At 42.5% G+C, this 8814-nt stretch overlaps 1 protein-coding gene across 1 annotated transcript in view; it reads left to right on the top strand.

Annotated features, from left to right (window-relative positions):
- Window positions 1–1583: 1583 nt before the first annotated feature.
- The window catches only part of LOC115152366 (contactin-1a), a 126021-nt gene continuing 118790 nt past the window's right edge, over window positions 1584–8814 (top strand). The window contains exon 1 of the mRNA XM_029697159.1: window positions 1584–1603. The gene's annotated coding sequence lies outside the window, so the exon portion shown is untranslated. The remainder of the gene's footprint in view (window positions 1604–8814) is intronic.

Raw genomic sequence — 8814 nt, 5'->3', positions numbered from 1 at the left:
ACCCTAGGTCAGTGTACCACCAGTGTGTGTGTGTGTATGTGTGCGTGTGCGTGTGTGTGTTCACCACTGGGTGGGTGATACATAAAGTGAGAGTGCTTTTGTTCTAATAATCTGACACTAATGCCCTCTGTCTCCTCCCCTCCACCCGATATCCTTATGGCACCGTGGGGATTGTATCCCCGTCCTCACCTCCCACCAACCAGAACACACACACGAGCGCACACACGTCCCATGTGGATTTGGGTTTCAGGGATGGAGATACCTTGGGTTGAGTCCCAAAGGGGATCAGTAGAGGGTTAAATCACGACATCCCCCCTCTCCTCTTCAGACTCTTCACTCTTCTACGTCTCCCTCCCCCCTCTCTCTCTTTCTCTCACTCTCTCTGTCTCTCTCTCTGTCTCTCTTTCTCGCACTCTCTCTGTCTCTCACTCTCTCTCTCTGTCTCTGCCTCTCCACTTTCTTTACCACATATGTGACAATTACCTATTCTCTAGAAAGACAGTAGGGTGGTAGCTGTTTATGAGTCACCCTGGAGATTGATAGAAGACAATGCCATTCATATCCTACTGTATGTACACTGCCATGTTTCTCAGATGAATGACAGTTATTTGAAAGATTGACATACAAATCTTGGATTACTGGAAGCAAAATATCCTTGAGGACCTTATATTTTATTCAATGTACACAGTCCCTGGACATTTTTTGAGCATGTCATCATTGCTGATTGAAATGTTTTCACTGTAGGCCTAAGCATAAGCATTGGTACCAAAATATAATTGAGGGCCTTAAGTATCTTGTATACATTCACAGCAATGCAATGCTTGTAGACATGTTTTGAGGAGGTCATGTGGATTGGGATTTAACTTTTTAAAAATGACTAGTGACCTACTCTCTGTGAGCCTTGTTTGTCTCCGCTAATCTTGATTTGGAACAATGTGACAGTATGCATGACAACATGCGTGTCACCAAGGCCATTCACTTTACCTTTGGGCATAATGCATGATGGAGAAAATAAAAGCCTACATCTCTCTCATATCTCCAATCACGTAGACTGCTTCAGGCAATGTCGTTCTCACATTTTAAAATGTATAATGATGCCTACACACTGGGCGCACACTGGTTGAATCAACTTTATTTCCACGTAGTTTCAATAAAATTGGAATAGACGTTGGAATAGACGTGGAATAGACGTTGAATTGATGTCTGTGCCCAGTGGTATGCTATTCAATATTAAAATAGGCTACTGCATTTTCTCATTGAAGTACTGACATCATCCAGGTACAGTTCATGTTTAGGCAAAAATGAAAACGATACCATCACACTGCAGAATATGTCAAATAACACTTAGCTATGATCGATCCTCCGTTATGTGGTCAGATCTATTCTGTAATGAACACATCTTTTGGACTGGGTGGCTGCTCCGTGTCGCCCAATGAAAGTTCCGTACAGCGCCCTCTATAGCCATCCGTCCAATCGAAGAGGAAAAGGCAGAAACGTAGCTGCCTGTCAGTTTCTTCCCTGCTCCTAGTTCCTGTGCACCCGGCGATGATCCAGGCGTGAGTCGTGAATATACACGGACGGACGGATCGTTCAGCTATTGCAGGTAAGAAGATGAGCAGCTTCAGCGATTCTATGTATTTAAAAATAAATACAAAAATCCCCCATAGAAAAGCTATGTCTTTGCAGCACTGGGCAAAGCAAGGGGAATCAGTGTTGTTTACAATGATTGAGATGGGGGACGAAGTGATGGAGCCTACCGCAATGCAGAATCGTGTACAATTTAGACAAGTTTGTGCATCTTGCATTCTCGCTCTATTATTCCCGACCGCAAAAACGGAGACTATACAGATGATCTTGAATGGATGCTGTTTGCACATTGATATAAAACGTTATTCTGGGTGACTTTGGTGGCATGCGTTTTCCATGCACGGACAGACGAGACGGTGCGCTGGCTCCGTGGTCTTGAAGGGAGGAATAGTGTGATTGCATTTGATCCACATTACGGATGATTAGCTACACACCTGTGTGCGTTGTTAATGAATGACATTCATCAAACCTTAAACATATCAAATAGCCTACCGGTGTAGCTTATCTATCCCTATACGTTAGGATATGGTTATTATAGGCTAGGCAGCAGGATATCTCATGCTTCTCCTATTCTTTCCTAGTAATTGATTTAGAGACAGTCAGCGATTCACTGTAAACAGACCAATCCCTGCGTGATGAACATTTGATTTATTATGAATTATCCGCAGCAGAAAATATAGGTCGCTGGGTTCATTAGTTGGAGCCCCAACAGACGGCGACAGCATATCACAGCATCATCATCAGGAAATCACCTCAACCACTAGAATGTCAGCCAGGTTGTCAGCCAAGGTACCATGTCATGGGCGTGTCTCCTGCCTGGGTTTTCGCAGTATTTTTGCTACTGAAGACTACACTGACGGCCCGAGTCTGTACTATAATAGATGAGGTATAAACGATTCAATATGACAGATGCAATGGACATGCTGGACCGTTGGCCAAGAGCCAATTCAACCCAACGTATTCAGTTTCATAAATCTGACATGAACTGTCAGAAGGATTTCATGGGACGCTTGTCATTTTGATAGGTTTCTGAATCCTATAAACTGGACTGCTAATGCTAATGTAATGCATCTTCTGCTGTCCCGAGTCTGACCAAATTCTGACTTGGTGTATGAGGAATGATAAGGCTCCTCTGGGCTCTTGCTGCTGTATACCATAACAGACCTGTGTTGAAGTAGTATTTTTCTCTCGGATACTTCAGCTACTTGATTGAGCTTGCCTGGCACAATGGAAACAGTGTAATAGTCCCGAAAGTAAGTTAATATGATGTCAGTACATTTCTCCCTCGTTGCTTTGGAACAGTTTCAGCACAGTCAAAGCAGCCAGAGAAGCTATATGAGAAACACATTACATAACAGTCACTGGCCCTCCAAGACGTGTCTGGCTCTATCATGCATTTCAAATTTGCAGCCTCAGTGGAGTTGGAGCTGTCATTGGGTTTGGGGAGTCCTCTGTCAGTGTTTTTGTGACACAACTGAACCCAGAGATAGGTCCAGATAGGGCATCCTTTGAGAAAGGCTCACCAGCAGAAATGCCAGTAGCAAAGAAAAACATATTTCCTTCCATGTGCACCCGATCATGGGGCTCACTAAAACAACTTAGCTTTGTATGCCTGTAGTCCTATTTTCTCCACCACTTTTCTCTTTCCTTCCGAATTACATGGATGAAGCCCCCATGCAGAATCAGATTTGTGTGGCACATCACATCTATATGCATTTCGCTACACCTGCAATAACATCTGCTAAATATGTGTATGTGACCAATAACATTTGATTTGATTTATATCTGTGACATTATCATGGTGTCGGTGAACCTCTTGAGTAGAGGAGACCAAAATGCATTGGCTACACCAGTGGTTCCCAAACTTTTTATAGTCCCGTACCCCTTCAACCATTCAACCTCCGCTGTACCCCCTCTAGCACCAGGGTCAGCGTACCCCTTCAAACATTCAACCTCCAGCTGCGTACCTCCTCTAGCACCAGGGTCAGCGCACTCTCAGATGTTGTTTTCTGTCATCATTGTAAGCCTGCCACACACACACTATACAATACGTTTGTTAAACAAGAATGAGTGGCAGTTTTTGTCACAATTCTGCTCGTGGGAAGTGACAAGGAGCTCTTATAGGACCAGGGCACAAATAATAATAATAATATAATAATAATAATCAATAATTCTGCTCTTTATTTAACCATCTTACATATAAAACCTTATTTTTTTTGGAAAATTGCGAATATCTCACCACAGGTTAATGAGAAGGGTGTGCTTGAAAGGATCCACATAACTCCGCAATGTTGGGTTGTATTGGAGAGAGTCTCAGTCTTAAATCATTTTCCACACACAGTCTGTGCCTGTATTTAGTTTTCATGCTAGTGAGGGCCGAGAATCCACTCTCACATAGGTACGTGGTTGCGAAGGGCATCAGTGTCTTAACAGCGTAATCTGCCAAGGCAGGATACTCTGAGCACAGCCCAATCCAGAAATCTGGCAGTGGCTCCTGATTAAATTACATTTTCACAGAACCACTTGTTGCAATTTCGATGAGGCTCTCTTGTTCAGATATCGGTAAGTGGACTGGAGGCAGGGCATGAAAGGGATAACGAAGCCAGTTGTTTGTGTCATCCGTTTCTGGAAAGTACCTGCGTAATTGCGTACCCAACTCACTCAGGTGCTTCACTATATCTCATTTGACATTGTCCGTACACTTGAGTTCATTTGCACACAAAAAATCATACAATGATGGAAAGACCTGTGTGTTGTCCTTGTTAATTCAGACAGAAAAGAGCTCCAACTTCTTAATCATAGCCTCAATTTTGTCCCGCACATTGAATATAGTTGCGGAGAGTCCCTGTAATCCTAGATTCAGATCATTCAGGTGAGAAAAAACAATCACCCAGATAGGCCGGTCGTGTGAAAATTATGGTCAGTAAAGAAAACTTTAAGCTCGTCTCTCAATTAAAAATAACGTGTCAATACTTTGCCCCTTGATAACCAGCGCACTTCTGTATGTTGTAAAAGCGTTACATGGTCACTGCCCATATCGCTGCATAATGCAAAAAATACCCGAGAGTTCAGGGGCCTTGCTTTAACACGGTTAACCATTTTCACTGTAGTGTCCAAAACGTCTTTCAAGCTGTCAGGCATTCCCTTGGCAGCAAGAGCCTCTCGGTGGATCCTGCAGTGTACCCAAGTGGCGTCGGGAGCAACTGCTTGCACGCACGTTACCACTCCACTATGTCTCCCAGCAGCAGCTGCGTTTGGTTACATACAGAACGTTAGCGGAATTCCCGCGAGAGAGTAACGGTTAATGTGATTGGATGTTAATTATTTGACTAGGCTACCCGTATTTGACATTGTGTTGTTATTTCGCTGAAGACTAGATGGTTGAATTTTATCTTTGGCAGTGAAACGAGGCTACTCAGGCGAGAAAAAAAACTCACTCAAATGTATAGCCCCGTTGGAAGATATAAATGGACTGTTTGAAAATGTGAAGGAAAAAAAACTACAATAAATAAAAAATAAAACATTTTTTTTTTTTAAATGTATTTATTTATTTATTTTTAAATGTGAATGACATTTTTATTTGGTGTACCCCCGACGGCATGGCGCGTACCCCTGGGGATACGCATACCCCAGTTTGGGAATACCTGGGCTACACAATAGAGCTTGGCCCTGCTACAAAGTCTTGTCTATTATTCTGTCTTCTTGCCTATTAGGCATTATGCCAACCTCACAATTGCAACATCATCAAAACATGAACCATATGTGTATTTTCAGACTGCGATACTTTGAGTGTTGCTCTTTTTTTTGTTGGACTATTTCGGTTCAGAAATGTGGTCCTTTTTGTGTGATATTACTGAATTGGTACAGCTCCATAACAAATTGACTAACCCTCTTAGTCTTAAATCAGTGATTTAGAAAGCAGGGAAGTTGAATTCCTGGATGGCTGCCATTTGAGATTAAAGTCATTCCAAGGACGTTTTTGTGAGATTTGATTTGTCCCAAGATATCCCTCCCCAAATCCAAGCTTTCCAAAGACCCTAGGGAGTCAAAGCATTAGCTGGTCAGAGAACTCATATAGTCGGTTTTTGAGATTTGGGTTTGATAATGAAGGTACTCTGGGTCTGGGACTCAGAGTGACTGGCAGCCCTGGTATTTGACATCAGCAGGGGGTAGATTGTTAGGCAATGTTTATTTGGTCACGTGGAAAGCAATGTTGGCCACTCTCAAAGAAAGACATCTCCAGAATTTTAAGCCCATCTGAATGTTTTTCAAAATGAACACACTTACTCAAGAGACCAAGCATATAAGCAAACTCACACACTAGGCTTGGGTGGTATCCAGATTGTTACACCGGGATATACGGTAATACCGGCACTGAACGCAGGCGCCACTGTTTTCAAACCCCACTGATACTCTTTAATCTGAAAGTTAGCATTGTTAACAAGTACATGTAAAATCCCATAGAGAATGCTAACGAGCGCATTGCAAACATTTTGTACAGTTTGTGACCTAAACTGTATAAGTATACAAATAAATAACACCTTAATTGGGCTTGTGGTAATGGCTGGAGCAGAATAGGTGGAATGGTATCCATATTTCTATTTAGCTAGGCAAGTCAGTTAAGAACAAATTCTTATTTACAATGATGGCCTAGGAACAGGCCTTGTTCAGGGGCAGAACGACAGATTTTTACCTTGTCAGCTTGGGGATTCGATCTAGCAACCTTTTGGTTACTGGCCATACACCCTAACCACTAGGATACCTGCCGCCATGTTTGATACCATTCCATTTGCTCCATTGCAGCCATTATTATGAGCCATCCTCCCCTGCTACTCCCAGTGTGCTGCATGCAAAAAAATAATATTAGCCAGCAAGGTTCTTGATCCAGGAGGGGATTCTCTTCTAACCACTTAGCTAGATAGCTAACTAGCTACTAAATTAGCAAACTAAATGCACAACTGTGGAGCATTCAGCACATTTTAGACAGTTAAATTAATAGTTGTAAGATATCTAGCTGGCAAACATTTAGTTGTGAAGTCCGTACTGTAACTAGATCACCTGGTGCATTCTGCACAACAGTGAGTGACTCACAAGGCTCCGGTCTCTTGTCGCTGTGTGGTATTGAAAAACCATCCCAGTATACGGTATATACGGTATACCGCCCAAGCCTAACACACACACACACACACACACACACACACACACACACACACACACACACACACACACACACACACACACACACACACACACACACACACACACACACACACACACACACAGACAAACAGACCCCCACACACAGCTCTAAGCCTAAGTGCTGTAACGATGGGGCAAAAACCCTTTCCCCTTTCCTTATCCCGCTGACAAACATGTGACGCTCTTGTCTTGATGGTCTCTTCAGATTGCTCAGACATTTCACCAAACCTCCATCAATAAAGAGAGGACCACTAATGGTACCGCTAGCTGGCTAGCTTTGTGAGAGAGACATGACGTCTTCTTCTGTCTCTTCTTCTGTTTGCTCGGAGACAGACCCCTCCTCTGTTCAATCCAGAGGGGGAGAAAGGCCCTCAGTCCGTCCCTACTGCCTTCTCTGTGCTCTCTCTCTCATCTTTGTATGTGTTTAGTCCCTACTGCCATCTCTGTCAGTGCCGCAGGCCTGTCATTCTCTACGTCTGTGGGTTGTCCTTCTCGCTCATGTATCAGAAGGGTTGGTCTATTTAGTTATTTGTTCAAACCCAGAGAGAGAGAGAGAAATAAGGTCGTCAGTTAGTCCCCACTGCTATCTCTGTATGCGTATTGTCCCCACTGCCGATATGTACTGTATGGTAGTGATGTGCGGGTTGACTCATAACCCGTAGTCCCCGCGGTTATATCCGCAGGGCAGGGGGGTTTAGTATCATGAAATATTGTGTGGATGAAGGGTGGGCAGATTGAATAAAGAGAAAACAAGACCTTAAAAAAATCTATGAATGTATAATTCTTGTGCAATTTATATTTGTAGGATACATGGAAGTTTTTCTTTCATTATTTCAGGCTATCTGGCATTAGTGCGTAAGCTTATGGCCTAACTATATGTGTGCCAAATAGCCTACAAGCCAGTCTCCAAATGTTTTTGGGAATGGGCAGAAAAGTTAACGTCGATCCTCAGAGGCAAAAATGACAATATCGGCGTTTAATTCACTAAAAGAAAAGCTGTGAAATGGAGAGTTGAAACTAAAGAGAAGGGAGGGCCAGAAAAGTTATGTTTGGGAAATATTTGTTGAAGTGGTAAAAGAGGATGATAGCAGTGTTATGTGTGATGATTGTGAGGCGCTACACAAATTCGACAGCCACAAGACGGGGACTTAAAATAGGCCTATGGTACGTCAAGGGGAATGTAGCCTACTGTTCAGATTAGTTAAATGGAAACTGAAATCTGGACACTGACTGTAGGTTTATAACCTCTCACATATTGTAGCATTAATATTAACTCCTGCAGAATTAAGCATTTCATGCAGTAAAATTATACACCAAATGTAGGCTACATTTTGACTCAGGAACAGGAGTGGATAAATATGATTTCTTTCTTTCAGCATCTTGAGAGAATGTGAATGTCTGTAGAGGTGCTGTCTTTATCAGCATTATAAAGCTGATAGTATTTTAATCATATATAATATGCATCCAAGTCGAACAGAAATCTAATCAGAAACATGTTGGGTCGTTTTCACAGCTTTCTATTCAACCGGTCAAACTGTCATTTGAACATTTTGCAGAGAAAATCTTGCATTTTATCCCCGGTCCCTAAACGTCTTTGCTCCGTGAAAGAAGCATAGATGACAGAGAAAACTTGATCAATGTCAGAATGAATGTTTCAATCTAGTTATCTATCTATTACATTATTATGTTGAGCAAGGGTTTATTTAGTCTTCTATGGCAGCATATAGGCTAATGACAGAAGATAATCTGCATGTAGCCTATTTAATTACAGACAAGTTGACTAACAATTAGCCGACCAAAAAGTAAAAAATTATAAGCAGAGACATATCTAAATCCTGTGCTCGCTGTAAAAAAAAAATCTAGATTTGCAGGTTAGGGTAGAGGGCGGGCCTCTGATCTTCACTTTATCACATACAGTCAGGCGGGTTGCGGATGGGTTATTAGCAATTGCGGGTGGATGCGGGTAAACAAAACGCTGACCCACACACCACTACTGTATGTGCTACAGGCTTGTCATTCTCTCTCTGT

The sequence above is a fragment of the Salmo trutta genome, chromosome 17, assembly GCF_901001165.1.
Source record: "Salmo trutta chromosome 17, fSalTru1.1, whole genome shotgun sequence".
Classification (NCBI taxonomy): domain Eukaryota; kingdom Metazoa; phylum Chordata; class Actinopteri; order Salmoniformes; family Salmonidae; genus Salmo; species Salmo trutta.
Note: the sequence above shows the minus strand (reverse complement) of the source record. Positions and strands in the feature narration are given on the sequence as shown.